The 17723-nt window shown below is 35.7% G+C and overlaps 1 protein-coding gene and 1 long non-coding RNA gene across 2 annotated transcripts in view; one reads left to right on the forward strand and one right to left on the reverse strand.

Annotated features, from left to right (window-relative positions):
- LOC5566023 overlaps window positions 1-17723 on the forward strand; it is a 345245-nt gene that overhangs the window by 43073 nt on the left and 284449 nt on the right. The gene's annotated exons all lie outside the window — the stretch shown is intronic.
- On the reverse strand, window positions 6705-7322 carry LOC110676226. Its single transcript, XR_002500186.1, has 2 exons — window positions 6944-7322; window positions 6705-6872 (listed from the first exon to the last, which is right to left on the reverse strand). It is a non-coding gene; the product is annotated as an uncharacterized LOC110676226 (long non-coding RNA).

Genomic DNA, 17723 nt, shown 5'->3' on the forward strand with positions numbered 1-17723 from the left:
GTCTATGATCGGCAATGTGTCACAAATTGTAACAAGCTTGATAAATAGCAGTAGGGAAGGAGAGCCCCCAAGAAAGAGCGATGCTAAAAACCATATATCTTGCTTATTTACTAATGGGGGTAGGTGTTTTAATGTACTGGCATCATAAACAATCCCTGAACATTTGATAGCAATAGTGTCACTCAAGTTTGGAGCTTATTTAGATGGGTTTTATCATTTACTGTTTCCCCTGCACAGTGATTCCTATCCATACAAAAGATGGAATAAAGTCTTGAAATATACTTATCATATTTTTATAAAGTTTCTTTACTCTGATTCACCAGATTGTGATTTTTTTTCGAACTATTCGCCATCATCGGATGGTTAACCCATTTTCAGGTGCTTTTTTATTATATAAGTTTCAGAATCCTATGTTATTAACATGTAATTTTGCTTCGTCAAGTTATATGGCACCTGAGTCCAGCTAAGAAAGGGTTTTAAAAATGGAGTCTTTTAGTATCGTTATTTTAGTATCTTATTAAATGATTTTTAAAAAATATGTTTTTTTATTAACACCCAAACAAAAGTAAGGTACCGTGGGGCAAGTGGGTAATGGATTTCGCCTAGTTGGGATTCTTCAAATTCTAGAGACCTTAAATTTGAACAAATGAGGTCGTGTATATTTTTTAGTTTGACTCCCACCAAATATAAGCAGTATACTGAAATTGATTTTTATGTAAAATTGAAGAAAAAGGAACAGAAAAAGTTTAGCTTAGCTTAGCTTAGACTGACTACTCATATCAATGGTTGCTATTCCGTGATTGACCGAAGTCAGTGAAAATGCACAAAGATTCAACTAGAAGTTCGGCTGGGATTGGCCATAATCTTCTTCAGTGTGGATAATTCAGTGCCTCTATTTATACAGGGTCAATAACGGCGCCGGCCACGTCCTTGCAGTCAGGTTGGATTGGGGGAAGGAATGTTAGTGTGTAACCTTTGCTATTTGGAGACCGTGTTTTACTTTGCATCTCCACAAAGTTTACTGGGAGGGATGTTTGTTAATGAGAAGGATCGTTGGGTCACAGGATTCACTTTGATAAGCGATTAGACCATGATAAATAATGATTTGTGAGATATATACATGCTTATATGTAAATATAATATTTTCATTTGATTTATTTTCATTTGATTTATGAACAATATCTATGTAGAGGAAAATTATGCCGACACTTGAGGTGACGAATCATTCAAAGTTTGTTGAACAAATACCTAAATGTAACATTCCTACAGCTGTCAGGACGAAAGCATGTGTTATTATATTTTACTCATTTGAAAAGAAAAAAAACTAGATTAGTTGGGACATCATAGAACACTCTTATTCTTATGCCGAAACTTATATTGGCGAACTATCCAAAGTTTGTTGAAAAAAGTGAACCTTTCGCAAGTCTACACTTGTAGTGTCGAACCATTCAAATTTTTTTTAATTACAAAAATAAAGGTAAATAAGGGATGTTCTGAAAAAAAATGTTAAACATTAATAACTCATGAATCAGAGTTTGTGTCGACACCCACAGTGACGAACCATTCATAGTTTGTTGAAAAATCATATTTACGTTCCACCATTGTAACGGTTAAATGTGCAGTCATACATATTATATAGCTTAGAAATAGTAGCATGAAACGAGCTCACCAATTGATCCATTATCCTTGACTAAGCAGCCACAATCTACTTTTAGCTTCACTCGTTTGCTCGGATATATAAAATCACTCAGAGAAAAAAAAATAGGCGCGCGACCCGAAAAGGAAAAATTGCCCAGGAGCAAGCGTCAAGGTCGAAGGATCAAAAAGAACTAACCGATCGCGGCACTTTTTCACTTACTCTAACCGAACTTACCGATCACGGCACTTTTTCACTTACTAGACCGACACGCGACATGTTTGATCCTGCCCTCGTCGCTCGCCCCCGCAGGAGCAAGCGTCAACGTCGAAGGATCAAACAGAACTCTGAAGAAAAAAGAACAGAAAAAGTTTTTGAATAGAGTCTCCTTACTTTTCACTTTAGTTTATCGTTTTGAACAATAAATCCAAAAACTAACAGTTACATTCACGATTTTTATTACCTTTAACATTTGTTAAGGCGTCCCAATGAACAATAACATAGGTAACATGTAAGCAAAGAAAAATGTTTTCTTGTTACCGTAATCCGGGGTAACATTGATCGTTTTTTTGAATACTTCTTAAATATTTCGTTTGAAAATGCAAATGTTGCAAATTTTATATTTTTAAAACAAGTACTGCCACTCATAGCTCGTGACTATATACTACATCATGTTTTTTGAAAGATTTAAGCATGTTTAAAAAAAATGTTTTAAGTGATTTTTTGATTTAGCTGATATGGGGTAACATTGATCATCTATGTAAACAACGTTCGGTATTATTGAAAATATCGTTACTTACTTAAATCATGGGCCCCGTTGCCGAATGTGAAGGCCAAACGCTTACAAGTCATTTACTTTTTGAGTTATTTTGAAATTAAAAACACCTCGAACCACGGAATACGCCTAGAGTTAGGCAATTTCCTAAGGGAATTCTATATTCTTTACAGTAATTCGTTAATGTTGCCTAATTCATTATACTTATGAAAGTTTCGGCGATGCCATTTTTAGTAATTAGTGCATTTTCCTTGCTCATATCATTTGCAGAACTTATGTGAGACATGAATCTTCGGTAGTGTCATCCTGCCCATCGAAATCATTGTTACGAAAAGTTGACAAATTTACGCATAATGTAAACGCAATTTTCGCAAAAATCCTCACTTACATTAGCTTACGAATATAAGAAAGAGAAGCATCATTCGTGGTTTGGAAATTTTCCATCAATAAATGATGAAACGAACTTTTTACGAGATGAGTCATTCCGATCAATGTTACCCCGCTGATCAATGATACCCCGGATTACGGTACTTTAATTTTCTTCTGTTCAGTTATGTTTGTTGAAATGATTCGACAACATTATAACTGCAATATTTCCAATGTTAGTTCTTACATCATGGGACAGCAATTGAATTTCTGCTCTGTAGAATTTTCACCGCTCGTTATTTGTTTTCAATAAACGTCGGATAACTCTTCAAGAGAAATCAAACGGAATTCTTCAATAAAGTATTTAGAAACTTTTTATGTGGATACACCTATATCCCATTTTTATGTTTTGAACTAGCTTTACATAGACATTCCACGAGATTTCCGTGCGTTCTCTTATATTGCAACTTATCAATCAACGTCTTCCTTTTTATCGGCTGTCCGAATGTCCGAAGTAAACATATTCATATCGTAATATTTGGTAACCTTATTTTTAGAGAAGTTCCATGATTTGCATGATAATACTATATAAAGCTTTGAGTTTAGAGTTTCTTGAATTATCATCACTTATAGTTACCTAAAGAGAAAACACAAATTCAATCTCTAATGAGAAACTTTTCACTTGCCCCACGTGATTAGAAAATTGACGGTGTTTCCATTTAGTTGTTTTTAGGTCTATGTCGAATTAATTCTAAAACTTTTTTTTATTGTAGTTTAAAACTATCAGAGAGGACAACTTAAAAGTGGTACAGGAAATTATTTTCCGCACCTTTTTCCACTAAAAATATTAATATAAGATTGCACGCCTTCAACTTCATACGGAGTGATAGTTGACAGGTTAACAATACAGTGAAACCTCCATGAGTCGATATTGAAGGGACCATCGACTCATGAAAAAAACGAGTCATGGAACAGCAATCCTTTGGAAAGCTGCTTCTAGGGACCATCATAGTAACCATGAAATTTTGTTTTTAGAATGTTTCCATGAGTCGATATCGAGTCATGGAACATCGACTCATGGAGGTATCACTGTATATCGCTCTTTTATGCAATAATGGCTGAAAAATCTCAGAAATCTCTTACCTATCGTAATGTTCTGAATTGCCTCAAAGGTTTACGCATGAGTTTAAAACGTTAATTCACATATTCAGTAAAATTTATCAATTATTTTCACTTACCCCATTTACCCACTTGCCCCGCGGTACCTTATGTATTCATTACACTCATTAACCCTCTAATACCCAACCCCGCCGTTAGACGGGGTACACTTTTGAAATTTGTGTATTTTTTCGTAGCTCGGAAATCAAAATGATTTTATTTTTGGCTTAAACCTTGACTCATAACACGCATATGAGAAAAGGTTTTTACGACTTTTGAAATTTTTTGTATTGTTAAAAATTGTTTGAAAAATTGTATTCTTATATAACCTACAAATGCCTGGGGTTTATTTAACGTGTATTTTTATATTTTTCTTCTATTAACCTATAACAGAAGAAGAGCTTGGTGGTATTAAAATAATTTCAAACATGTTTTTCCGTTAATTACACGGAAAATAAAAATATTTCCAGACAAATGTTAAAAATTTATTAAATTTAAATGTACCGTACAAACTTGATTTTTTATTATTGCCAAAAAACAGTAACTTGAAGAGGCTTCGAGAAAAAATGAAAAAGGATAGGGTTTTTCAAAAATTAAAATTATAAAAATCAAAAACCAAAATTCATAGATTTGCGAATAAAAATAAATCATTGTCCAAAACGTGTTTAGAACGATTTTAGATAACTCAAAATGATATTTAGATCGAAAATAAAAATTTGGGTACTAAAGAGTTAATATATGAACGTACTCAGTATTGTCGCATTCAATCCGGTTAGTCAAACGGCAGAAAACCTATGTTGCGCAAGATGAGTCTATGTTTTACCGAAAACTTATTGAAAACATTAAAATCAAGACTAATGCGATATGTGTCTGCTCACATTTAGAAACTAAGTTAAATTTCATTTGGATTTGCTCATATATTTTACAAAGGAGCAAAAAATACAATTTCTTCGGACATGTTATCCAAAGTGCCGTCATAATTTCAATTATCACTCAATCTTCATGAAATATTGTAGATAGACTATTTATCGTATACAAATACAAAAACATTTTGAGAATTAATAGTAAAAGTTAGTTTTTCGCCCTCAAATCACTGTGCCCCGATATGATTTCAACCTTGATGCTGCTTGCTTGGTGACGAGGGCAGGATCAAACATGTCGCGAGTCGGTCGAGTAGTGAAATGAAATAGCGCCGCGGATCGGTAGTAGTGTTTGATCTATTGATCGAGTCGCTTGCTCTTGCGTGGACGAGTGATAAACACTTGTTCGGGGTACAATGCGTTTATCGAATTATATCGCGAATTCGATTAGGCGTGATTATATTATGGATCGTATCACCAACCATTGGTGACTCCCAGATCTCTACCTTATCCCACTAACCCAATATCCTTTCCATGACAACTGTGGAAATGCAGAGGTATACTCGGTCTCTAGTAACAACGGTTGTCCAATTAACATTCCTTCCCTTCTCCAATGACTGTAAGGACGTGACCGGCGTCGTTATTGACTTTTAAAATTTGAGCTCTCGATTTGTGCACATTGAAGAATGGTAAGCTTATTCCAAGCCCCATTCATAAATTCCCTGTGCAACTTCGATTGTGCTGGTCAATCACGGAGTAGCAACTACGAATTGTACGGTCATCTATGCTCATGCTCATGCTCATGCTCAAATCACTGTGCCCCGATATGATCAGCGCTGTAGCAGTACACGATAAACAAACTCTCATGATGTATAGTGGACCATGCCTGTTACAGAGATCGATGAGTGAAAGATACTCTAAATTTTCTCAGAATTCAACCCCTCACTCAGATATTTTTTGCCAATTGATTATATTTGTATGTTACATCATGAGGCATATGTGAAATCCGAAAAGATCGATCACCACTGGGTTTCGAACCCAAGACCCTTGGCTGGCCCCCCTTTGGCCCCTAAGTTGAAGTTTCTCAGCTAATTCTGAAAACCTACTTGATTACAAGCATATGTAAATGATGTCTCAGCATTCTAACACGTATTTCAATGCAAATATTTCATACTTCTCGAAGAGTAAAACTTTTCACAACAGAACAGTTGATTAGCAATGAATTCCACCTAATTCATCAACTTTCGACAAAGGTCTCCGCTGCCATGTACTGGCACGTTCTTCTCCCATCTCACCTGTATTCAGCGATCAGCCAGCAGCGTCTGGTATAAGTAGGATTACGGTTTCGTGAGGGTTTGCATGTTTTCACCTTCAAGTGCAGCCGTCAAGTCGTGCCTACCAGTCAGCACCACCGCACAACTCCATTGTCGACGATGTTTTTATTGTATGGGAGTTTGAACGGCTAGCAGGTCTTGAACACATTGCATAATCTTCCCAATACCCGCAACAACAACAACAACAGCAACAACGCTATCATGTACCAAGTCTGAGACTGTTGAGCCGGACGTGCTGTTAAAAAAAACAACACCACAAAGATGCAACTCAAGATGTGTTGTTGTCCTCTGTGGGACTGTCTCATCTTCACTGAACGGAATCTCCCGCCATAGATTGAATGATTTTTGCCTCATCCGAGCCCCAAACCTATTTTCAGACACATTTAAGATGATTTTCATCTTCGTTGAAATCATCTGTTTACAAATCCCACCAAATGAAAATCATCCAACTTTGAAACGATTTGTATTCATCAAAAAGATGGAGAAAATTGAATGATTTTCATACGTACATGTAAACAACCCCTGCTATGTTAGTTCATATTGTAAAGTGATTCATATTAAAAATACAATACGAAGTTGATGATTCTATAACAGATAATTTCGTTTATTACATCGATATTGCATCAAGAACATTCTACAAAATCGGCTGCAGGAACAGGGGTCACTCTGAAGAAAACATGTTGTAGCTCTTAACTTAACTCCACGATCCAACCCGAAATCTGAGCATCAGCGATACATTTGTTCTATAAAACCATAAGCACATACTAAGAGAAGATGTTTTTGGATAATTACAATATAAATAATGTTCAATTACCTATTTTATTTACGGAGAAAATTGAACCACACCACGTTGCCTCCACCATATTTGTTTACGATTCACAAGGATGATTTGACAACTGGGATCATCAGCAATCCATATGTTGTTTCAGCCGATAATTGAATGATTTTCGATTTGGGACATAGAAGAAATAATAATCCGTCATAAAATGCATGTTATTCATTTATGTTATCGTAACTCAATTATCTACTTATTTTCAGACGGATGTGAATCAAAAATCATCCAAGAATTGGATGATTTTTGTTCAATAGTCTGTGGATGCATCTTACACCATAAATTTCATTCAATTCGTGGAATATGAGGATTTATAGCCAAGTGAATTAGGAATCATTCATTTTGAGGCGGGAAGTTTCGTTCAGTGTTCTTAATGCTGTCTAGGTTTTGTGAATCTCAATGAAGTTAGTAGAGACTGACTTCTGTCTGGTGGTCAATAAGGGTCATCTACAGAGAACTACCCACCCATTCGGCAAATACCGTGAAGAGATGATAATTTGATTTGGATTTTTGTATACTGCTTTTCATAATGATATGACCCCCTAGATTTTTTCATACATAGGAAAACAGAAATGAAGTACCGTAAAACGGGGTAACTTTGATAGTTTTTTCGAAGAAAACTCCAATATTTATGCATGCTGTTTCAAAGAATTACAATTTATATTTTTAAAACAAGTACTGACATCCTAGCTATCGATTGCACTTGATAGATTGTCAAAAGATTTATTCTGAATAGATATATTATTTTTCATATAATCGAAAGTCGGTTTTCTGTTTTGGGGTAACTTTGATAATAGTGTATAAATCGAACAAGATTGAATGAATTACGGAACATTTATAGGGCGTTGCATACCTCTAGGCGTTTAACGCTATATGGAAATTTCTGACTTAGATTACAAAAATGGTCCCAGTTTGTAAAAATGGTTTTCGCTAAGAGATTTGAGACCAAATTCATGTTCTACTATAACTAGGCTATAATGGGTAAGTGACGAACTCATTATGACTCCATCAAATAGTGGTCGTAGAACAGATTGTTTGTAAGCGTTGCAAAAATGCTAAAATCTTGTAAATTTTTAATATTTGCATAACAATCCTCAAATGCAATTTTTTCAACGAAAACAGCTTTGACATGAAGTGTCATATTAATACTCTTTACTTTTGCATTCGTTTTTCTTAACTAAGTGACAGAAACTTCGTTATTTCGTTTGGTATGTTGGGGGTCTCGCACTATCAAAGTTACCCGCATTATCAAAGTTACCCCGTTTTACGGTACGATAAAACCGATAGGGGATACTGGGTTGACTTGATCCCCATAGTAATTTAGATGTGTTTCTGTTCATTATGATTCGATTTGAAAGATAGACGGGGTACACTTAATTCATCAGCTAATATAAAAGCATTTTATTTTTTACACATTGAAATTCTGTTTGAAATCTTTCGTTTTCTTAGAATTGTGACCACCCTTTAGTTTTAGCTTATACTAGCGATCAGTGACATAAAATTGAAATTTTAACGATGGGTGCCGATGGCGGCCTGGTTTCTGCCATAATTGCTCAGTGTAGATTGAAAAGTTCATTCATGTTCGTTTAGACAACCTGTGTTCATTTTTGCACCATGAATTTTTTCGCAGTTTGTACACAAACTTTGCACGATAAACCAAACCACTCAATTTTTTGGTAAAAAGCAATCTGTCCATATGTTATCCTTCTGGCAATGGGTAAAATTTTAATTTTGCGATTTTTGTTGATTTCGCTCTATTAATAGTGAGCGAAAAATCAGAAAACGTTTAACTACAATGTGGAAACAAAATTTGACAACTTTTGAAAAAAATCCAAAACTAAATAATAAAATCAAAAATAATTCTATCAATCTCACTCGTTGCTACGGTTGATCAAAGCAATGCAACCAATGCAATGTACTCAGTACTCCTAAATCTATTTATCCATCCTCATTGGGGCGCACCAGTCACACATCCAGCATGTGTTTTCAGAAATGTTATATTGTGTTACAAAATTGCGGCTGCATTGTTTGACTTCAGACGTTAATAGGCTTGCTTCCTTCGGAATGTAATTTACGTTTTTGCATGTTCTCGCATTAGAAGAAGAGAAACAGATTGTGGTTTTCCGGCTGTTTGTTGGATGCATTGTCTGACTGTGTGTCGACATTCGTGATTGAATCTTCTCGGTAGTACCGGTTCAAACCCATTGAAAACAACACTATTAGCTAACCGCCATATTTGGACCCTAATGATGCCGATTTACGATGACGATTGACTTCTCGGGAGCATGCTTTTTCGAATAGGGGTCTCTCGGCGAGCCTAAACTAAGAATAACGAAGCGGTTGGTACACCTTCCTTCGGAGGTTTCGGTATTTGATCTGATTTACACTGAACTTTGTGTACGTACAAGTATGGGAGAAAGCACGAAAGCACTTGAAGTGCGACTGGGAATTTCGCAAAGTTTGCGTCTGCGTTGCCTTATACGGAACACCTACGCGAGGTACTTTGTTAATAATATGTGTCATTCCATGCCTTGAGAAAAGACGTAGATGGTGCTTTCTGCTGATCGATTACGTAACATCAATGTTCAGGTCGAGAAGGTGCATTGCACTGAAAATGATCGTGAAAAGAGGGCTCTTTTGTGCATTCTATAATATACCGATTACAGGCTCCAATTTCGAAGTTGTTAATAAATAATTTAAGATGATAACTAAAATAATTTGATATATTATTATTTTTTTACGGAATACTGTACTAAGTGCCACGGTGCATCGCAAATCCCTCCCAAAAACGATAACCTTAGGAAATGAGCACTTTTCTCCAAATGGGTAATGATCAAAATTATATCGAAGTAGGTAAGTATTCAGTTCGATGCATTAGACAATTTTTCCGACCAACAAATCTAAGCAGTTTCTAGTCCAGGCTTTCCATTCAAGTGAGGAAGCACAGGATGTCGCCAATCGTGATCAGAAATTTCGAATTCGTTGGATTTAGGCAAGGAATCTTGATCTCCTAAAGAGAGGAGCTATTATAGAGAGGAATGGTTGTGTAGAATAACACATCCTTGAAAAATGCACGCTTTTTTTTTGGGAAAACAGAGATGTTTAAAAATCGATAAAAAGTTGATGTCGCCTTAAATTTGAACTTATTTAATAATGAGTTTGAATATGGAAAAATAATTTTGATCTCTCAGGAAAAATGGAAAACCATCATGATTTGAAAGTGAGGATAAATTTTGTACTGTATTTAAGCAAAATATGGTCATACTACAATTATGGTCTACCACCTCCTATCCCCCAGTTTCGGACAGCTCCATTTGTTACATGATATCTTTGTAATTTTTGCATCAATATGTTTACAAATATATTAATTTTTCATGGATTTTATTGATCATGGTATCAAAGATGCAATAAAAATAAGAAGAATTTAAATTCAGAACAAATGTGTTAAAATGTGTTATTTTTCATCATATATGCAAGAGGTTTATTAATGAGCCACTTAGACGCTAGGTAAAACTCAAATTACTCTTGTGAATGTTGCAAATAGGCATCAAGCCCGTGTAAAATAAATAGTTTTTGAATAACGAATTTAACGGCTTAGGTGTCCGGCCTTCCTTAGCCGAGTGGTTAGAGCCCGCGGCTACAAAGCAAGGCCATGCTGAAGGTGTCTGGGTTCGATTCCCGGTCGGTCAAGGATCTTTTCGTAATGGAAATTTCCTTGACTTCCCTGGGCATAGAGTATCATCGTACTTGCCACACGATATACGAATGCATAAATGGCAATTTAGGTAAAGAAAGCTCTCAGTTAATAACTGTGGAAGTGCCCATAAGTACACTAAGCTGAGAAGCAGGCTTTGTCCCAGTGAGGACGTTAATGCCAAGAAGAAGAATTGTCCGGCACTGGAGGATCCCCCCTGAGTGGTTTATATAGAATATCCAATGTTGAGACATTAGAGCAGATGTCGAATAAAATTTTAAATAATTCTACGAAAAAATCGTTGCAATCTTCTGTTGCCATGACAAGTGCTTTATATATCTAGGTTCAGATTGAGAGACAAAAACCCTTATCCACAAATTTAATACAATGCAATCAATTATCCTATTAACTGGCAGTAGTCAAATAAATCGAATGCATGACCGCATGCGAGGTTACGACAAACGAGTGCCTAATCACAAGAAACACCCAGCCGCAATTGGGAAACTCGTTGGTTTGATTATGCATTTAAATGCTCTGACCTAGTGAGTGTTTGTTTCTAAATTTTCGAGTAGGTTTTCTGTCCGATAAACTTCTTAAGTACAACACAGTGGATAGTCAACCAAAACTTTCGCAATACTACCATTTGTTGGTTTTGCTGCGTGAAGTGCCTGGAGGTGCACCACATGCACACACCTATTTGTGTTTTTTGAACCTGTTGAGTGCTACTTAGGTCGTCGATGCACTTAGCGTAGGGCACGACCGACCAGAGCCAAGAGTAGCGGCATTTTTCGATGCATGCAACAAATAATCATGCCTGCTAGTTTGGCAAACCGTCAACTGACTGTGGTGACTAAGTGCGGTCACTGATTTAACTGCGACCGAAAGAGTATCACGGTGTGTCTGAAACAGTTAATACAATAAAATAAAATTGAATTGGCTAGTTCAATGTTCTATTCATCACTTCAATACACCTCTCAGTCAATAAGTGTGGAAATGTTCATAAGAACACTAAGCTAAGAAGCAAGCTCTGTGCCAGTGAGAAAGTAATGCCAAAAAGAAGAATAAGGAGAAGAAGAAGAAGCATATCAAAACTAACATTTTTTCTGTTTAATTTACGGTCAAATTGCTAAATCCAACATCGCTTGCAGAAATGTTCCAGTACGTCACAATTTAGAGTTACTGGTAATCAAAGATGTACAAAATAATATTTTCATCAATGTTCATATAAAACTTGAACAAGATTTGAAAAAAAAAAATAGCAATGAAACTTCCTGCAGACTCCATACATTTTTTGTCGTTTCTTCTAAATGGCAAGGTACACTAAATTTCTAAAGCATCAAAAAAATTTTTTTCTAAAATTAAAAAAAAATCCACTTATAGTAATGTTCTAGAAAACGCGAAAAAAATACCAAGTTGTTTTGTCACATTGTCAATTGTAATCGCACAACAGTCACATTGAGATTATACATGGGCCTCTTAATGTATTACCAATGAAATTTCTATCAGAATTATTTTCTGACTATTCACCCAATACGCGATATGAGCTATACGAAATTTCAGCCTCAAATAAGCATTTTTGAGTGTTTGGTAATTTTTAGAAATTTTAGTTTTTTCCCATACTGCTATATAATGCACATTTGAGTATGTTCCATATTATTCAATAATTGTTATATAAATTTAGTTATTACAATTTTAGTATCACGTGAAATACTAAAATTGTAATAACTAAACAACGGGACGGATTTTTTTGTCTTCAACGCTGTATCTTGCCAATCCGATTTACAAAAGAACAAGTAGTTCACTCCGCGAAATACGACCATTTCAATTTGCAACCATTTCAGTTTGGTTTAACACTTCAAAACCCGCGCTACTGATGAAATAACCTCGCGTTTCATATCCACGGTGATGCTGGCGGTGGTCAACCGTACGACAACCAAAAGTCTAATTGAGGTTTTGTTTTGTTTTTTTTTTTTTCGTTGGAGTTTTTTTTATTTATTTTTTCTTACTAACACTATACTGCCCATAATTGCAAAACAGTCACATTCGACATTTATAACAAAATGGAGTTAATACCATGGAGAGTCATCAATTGATAAATACTTTCGTTCAACTTACTGAAATCTGGGAGATTGTTCAAGAAATTTCGAAAAAAAATACCAAGTTGTTTTGTTACATTGGTAATTATAACCGCATAACAGTCACATTGAGATTATAAATGGGCCTAGCAATGAAATTTCTATCGGAATTATTTTCTGACAATTCACCCAGTATGCGATATGAGTTGTACAAAATATCAGTCTCAAATAAGCATTTTTGAGTTTCTGGTAATTTTTAGAAATTTTAGTTTCCTGCCCAATGTTACAAATATGCAGTTATGGGCAGTATAGCTTTAGAAGAATCCGATAACCCTAGATGATTGAGCAAAAAAACGACTATCAGTTATACGCGAAACATAATTATTCACACAGTAAATAAACAAATATCTTCTCTTTTGAATGCCGGCATTTAAGAGAATAAATTACAGCACCTTAGCAACAAATGCCCTGGGTCTATCGCCAGCTTTTCAGGCGAATCCTGACGTTATACCCCACCCAAACCCCAACTCCGTAGCACTTATGAGGGCGTCGCTGAGTCGGTGGCCTCTCATTAAGTAAGTGCTACATCAACATTTCCTTCCCCTTTCCCAAGTTCATGTTATTGATATTCTTATTCATGATTGGATCAAGGTTCACTCCACAGCCTTGTTCCTGAAAGCAATCTGGATGAGATTATCAAAGAGAAACATGAATGTCGCTAGTATCCAATCTACGAAGTATACCGTAACTACGCTAACGCTAACACTAACGCTATACTGCTATATAATGCACACTTGCTCCAGGCATTGAGCTACTTTTGTCGAATGTTACAAATATGCAGTTATGGGCAGTGCACTCTGTGCTAAATTGTGTGAAAAGGTCCCTATATAAGCTGAGAAACTTGCATGCAGATGACTATAATCACCAAATAATGCATGTGCAATCGCTATTATACACGCTCAAAAGAGAGTTCTGGAAAACGTTAACTGTCAAAAATACACCATGAACTACCATCATGTTTACGCATAAACATGATCTAGTTCACGGTGTATTTTTGCTTGTTGTCGAGTTCACGGATACGAGAACGGATTTTTTTTCTGTGTAGGTTATTATCTCAAAAACTTTAAAAAAAATATCAAATTCACGGAAAAGATGCTCGACCAAAGGTGGGTGCCGAATGGATATTTTTTCATTAATAACGGTTTCAGACACACCGTGGTACATTTCTTCCAACAGCGCCATGCATTCGCAACCGGTGTGGTGTGGTGTGGTGCTGTAAGAATATGCCTCGAAACGCAGTGGGTTCTGCCTCTAGCTGCCTATGGGCTTAACAGCTGATTGGCACCAAACCAGACCAAACGTGCACGACATGATACCACAGCGTTCTAAATAAGCTACTTTGGAAAATAAATCAACACAGGCCGTCTCTTGCAGGAGCAGCCCTCGGCCTGTACGGAATCAGGGGCTCTACAACGTTTAGCTAACGGTTCATAAATGTTTGGTTCTTATTCCGACGGTCCATAATATTCAGTCATACCTGCGAGTTAGAAGAGCATTCTTAGGAAGTTCTACTAATTATTCTACATACATTGAGTCACAGTGAAAATCGTCCACCTTGAACATTACCAGAAAAAAAATTCGTACTATTCATGTATAGAATTCAAATTGAATGACTCGTTACGTTAGTTCGGCAAGGGTCTTGATAATTGTATGCAATTCAAGTCATTGAATATTAAAAGAATTAATTAAGCTTTAAATTTGTAAAAATAATCAATAATAAGGTCACAGTGAAAATCGTCCACCTTTCCGTTATGCATGATTTTTGGGGTAATATTATAAAGTTTTCATTCATATCATTTCTTTAACTCGCGCACACACATACATTCAAGCACGATCTGCTATGCAAGAATAAAAAAGGTTTTTCCATTAAAATGGGACGAAATAAACAGACATCGTCAAATATAAGAAAACTTGTGATAAAACTACACAACAACTGCAAAAATCAACTGAAAATCACCAAATTTGTTGGAAAAGGGTGTGCTACCGTATAGAGTATAATAAATCGCTACAAAAATAAGCATTCAAGTAAAATCAAACCCAAAACATCGTTGAAGAAAATTATCAATGGAGCGGTTGAGCGTTAGCTTCTTTGCCAGGTTGATGCTGACCCCAAGATAAGTGCACCGAAACTCGCAATTGAAGCGAAAAAGTATCTCAGGAAGCAGGTCTCTCAGAAAAGTATCTCATAAAGCCAGAAACTATGCGTAGAGTGCTTCGAAAACATAACGTTTCATGGCCGAGTTGCAAGTCGGAAGACGTTTGTATCACCGAAGTACGTGAAATGTCCTATGGAGTTTACAGAAACACACGTTGGAAAGGAGTTCAACTTCTGGAAGCACTTACTATTCACAGATGAGAGCAAGTTTAATATTTTCGGATCTGACGGCAGGGTTATAGTTTGCCGGAAACCAAATGAAGATCTGAAAATGAAAAATCTTTGTAAAACTGCTAAGCATGGTAGTAGTTCCGTGATAGTTTGAGGCTTCATGCCAGCATCTGATGTTAATAACTGGCACTTTATCGACGGGATCATGGCTCAATACGTCTATCTTGATTCATTGAAGAAGAATCGAAAGCCTAGCGTAAAAAAATGGCTTCTAATTTACTTATCTACCTTATCTCAAAAAAATGGCATTACATCTACCAGGATAAACATCTGCAACATACAGCGGCAAAACCGAAAGCTTGGTTAAAAAATGCCCATCAATCATCAATCTGCCGAGACAATCTACAAATCTCGACATTATCGAGAACTTGTGGCATCTGTTGGATGTTTAAATCAGGAAACATGAAATAATGAGCAGATATACTTTGAAAAGTGCGCTTACTATTGAGTGGATTAAGATCGCTAAAACTTAAACTGAGAAACTTGTGCGATCTATGCCAAATCGTCTCAAAGTTTTAAAGAGCAAAGACTTACCTACTCGATACTAGTACATGGATTGACTCCTGAAAAAATGACAATTCTTTTAGAGCAACTATAAATTGATATCGGTGGACGATTTTCACTGTGACTTATATTTGAGGTTTAAATTTACTTCATTATATTTCGATTCCATTTTGTTTTTAATATTCATAAAAACAGTGCCACAATGAAGTAATGGAAATATGAAAATAATTGTGTGAATTAGAAAACCACAGCTTTTTTATATATAATAATAACAGAACTTTGAAAGGAAAATATGAGGGTGGACGATTTGCACTGTGACTCACTGTATTACATAAACGGACGCTCGTGAAGTTTGCAAAGAGTTTATAGCCCGAATAGATATATAATTGCAGCACCCTTCATGTTTCTATTCAGATTGTATCCTGTAAAAGAAGTACCGTAAAATCGGGTGTAATTGATCAGAAGGGTGAAATTGATCATCGTATCACATGATATTATTAATTCGTAATGGAGCACAAATATCAATGTAAGTTGCAGTAAATGAACGTTGCTTGTCGTAACTATTGTCGAATGGTGTGTTGTGAAGTTTTTTGCGTTAAAGAATGTTTATTAATATGAAAATAACGTAAAATTTCAAAATCATGCACGGTGCAGTATTGACAAACACCTATGAACTTCTATTTATAAACAAGGATTTGAACATGGTATAAACCTGAAAATTTGTGAGGATGCTTGAGATACATCCCCAAACAAAATTTCATCACCAAAACTCGTACCAATTTGCTCATATGGTTGAAATAATTGAATTTCTGTTAGATATCATTGAATTCCTTAGGAAATTGCATACATTTAGGCGTTTTCCGCGTAATTCTTGAAATTTAACTATTCGTTATTTATATAAATATTGCATTGTTAAGAATTTTACAAGAATATTCGGATTCAGGGAGCTCAAATTTATCATATAGAGTTGTTTTGGAAACTAACAATAATGGCATTGACAAGTGATCAATTTCACCCCGAAATGAGATCCTCTGATTTTTTATTTTTAAGGTATTTGTTAACACTATAATGACATTTGTTAGAAAATGTCGGTACATAAGTCGATGAGGCTCACCTTCGTACTTGTTTTCCTACATTTAGTTGTTTGGCATTGTTAACATTATAGAAAACAGACTAGAAGAACCGTGAAAAATGATCAATTTCACCCGAAATTACGGTACGTTATAAACAATATTTGCCATAAAAACAACTTATGGAGAGTTTATTGAAGTATTGGAAACTGTTAGCGTAGCTAATCCAGTGGTAGTGTGTGTCCCAATAATAGTGGTAGTGTGATTTCAAGCGTGTTATAGGCTATTTTCATTTTTATGTGTATTTTTCTAACATGGCTCTTGCTAAATGGTATGAATATGTATGAAAAAATCTTGGAAATTAGCAAGAAAATAGTAGAAACAATTAAAAACCTTAACTTTGTTGCTCCTTTGCACCAGTAATAGTGAGGCGCTCCTATAATAGTGAGTCTCAACGGAAAATCAATGTAATCCACTATTATAGGAACATAAGTTAGCAAATACCACTATTACCTGAACGTGTTCCAGTAATGGAAGAAGTGGTTTTTTGAAAGATTCGACGATGTTATCATTCTAAGATTATTTTTTACATGAAATAGAATAGAAAAGTTTCTGAATGACGTATTCAGATATGAAAAACGGAGGGAGGTGTTTATGAAAAATTCCCAAAATTACCTTACGTAATAAATGGACCGCCCCTTATGGCAAAGACTGCCGAAGAAAATGAGGCTGCCGACAATAGTCTTGAGAGGTTCGGAACGTTCCAATGTTTTTGACAACTCTGTCGGTATGAATTAGGGTGTCAACTACGAACAAAGCTCGTCTAACAAACATCTCTCACGCAGGCCGGCCCAAAAGCTCGATTGCTTTTTTTTTGTAATAATTACGAACATGCTGCAGATAAATTGGAACTATGTGTTGGTCACTGAAAACATTAATAGCTTGGATAATTACCACATGATTCTGCAGTGAT

This window comes from Aedes aegypti, chromosome 2 (genome assembly GCF_002204515.2).
Source record: "Aedes aegypti strain LVP_AGWG chromosome 2, AaegL5.0 Primary Assembly, whole genome shotgun sequence".
Classification (NCBI taxonomy): Eukaryota; Metazoa; Arthropoda; class Insecta; order Diptera; family Culicidae; genus Aedes; species Aedes aegypti.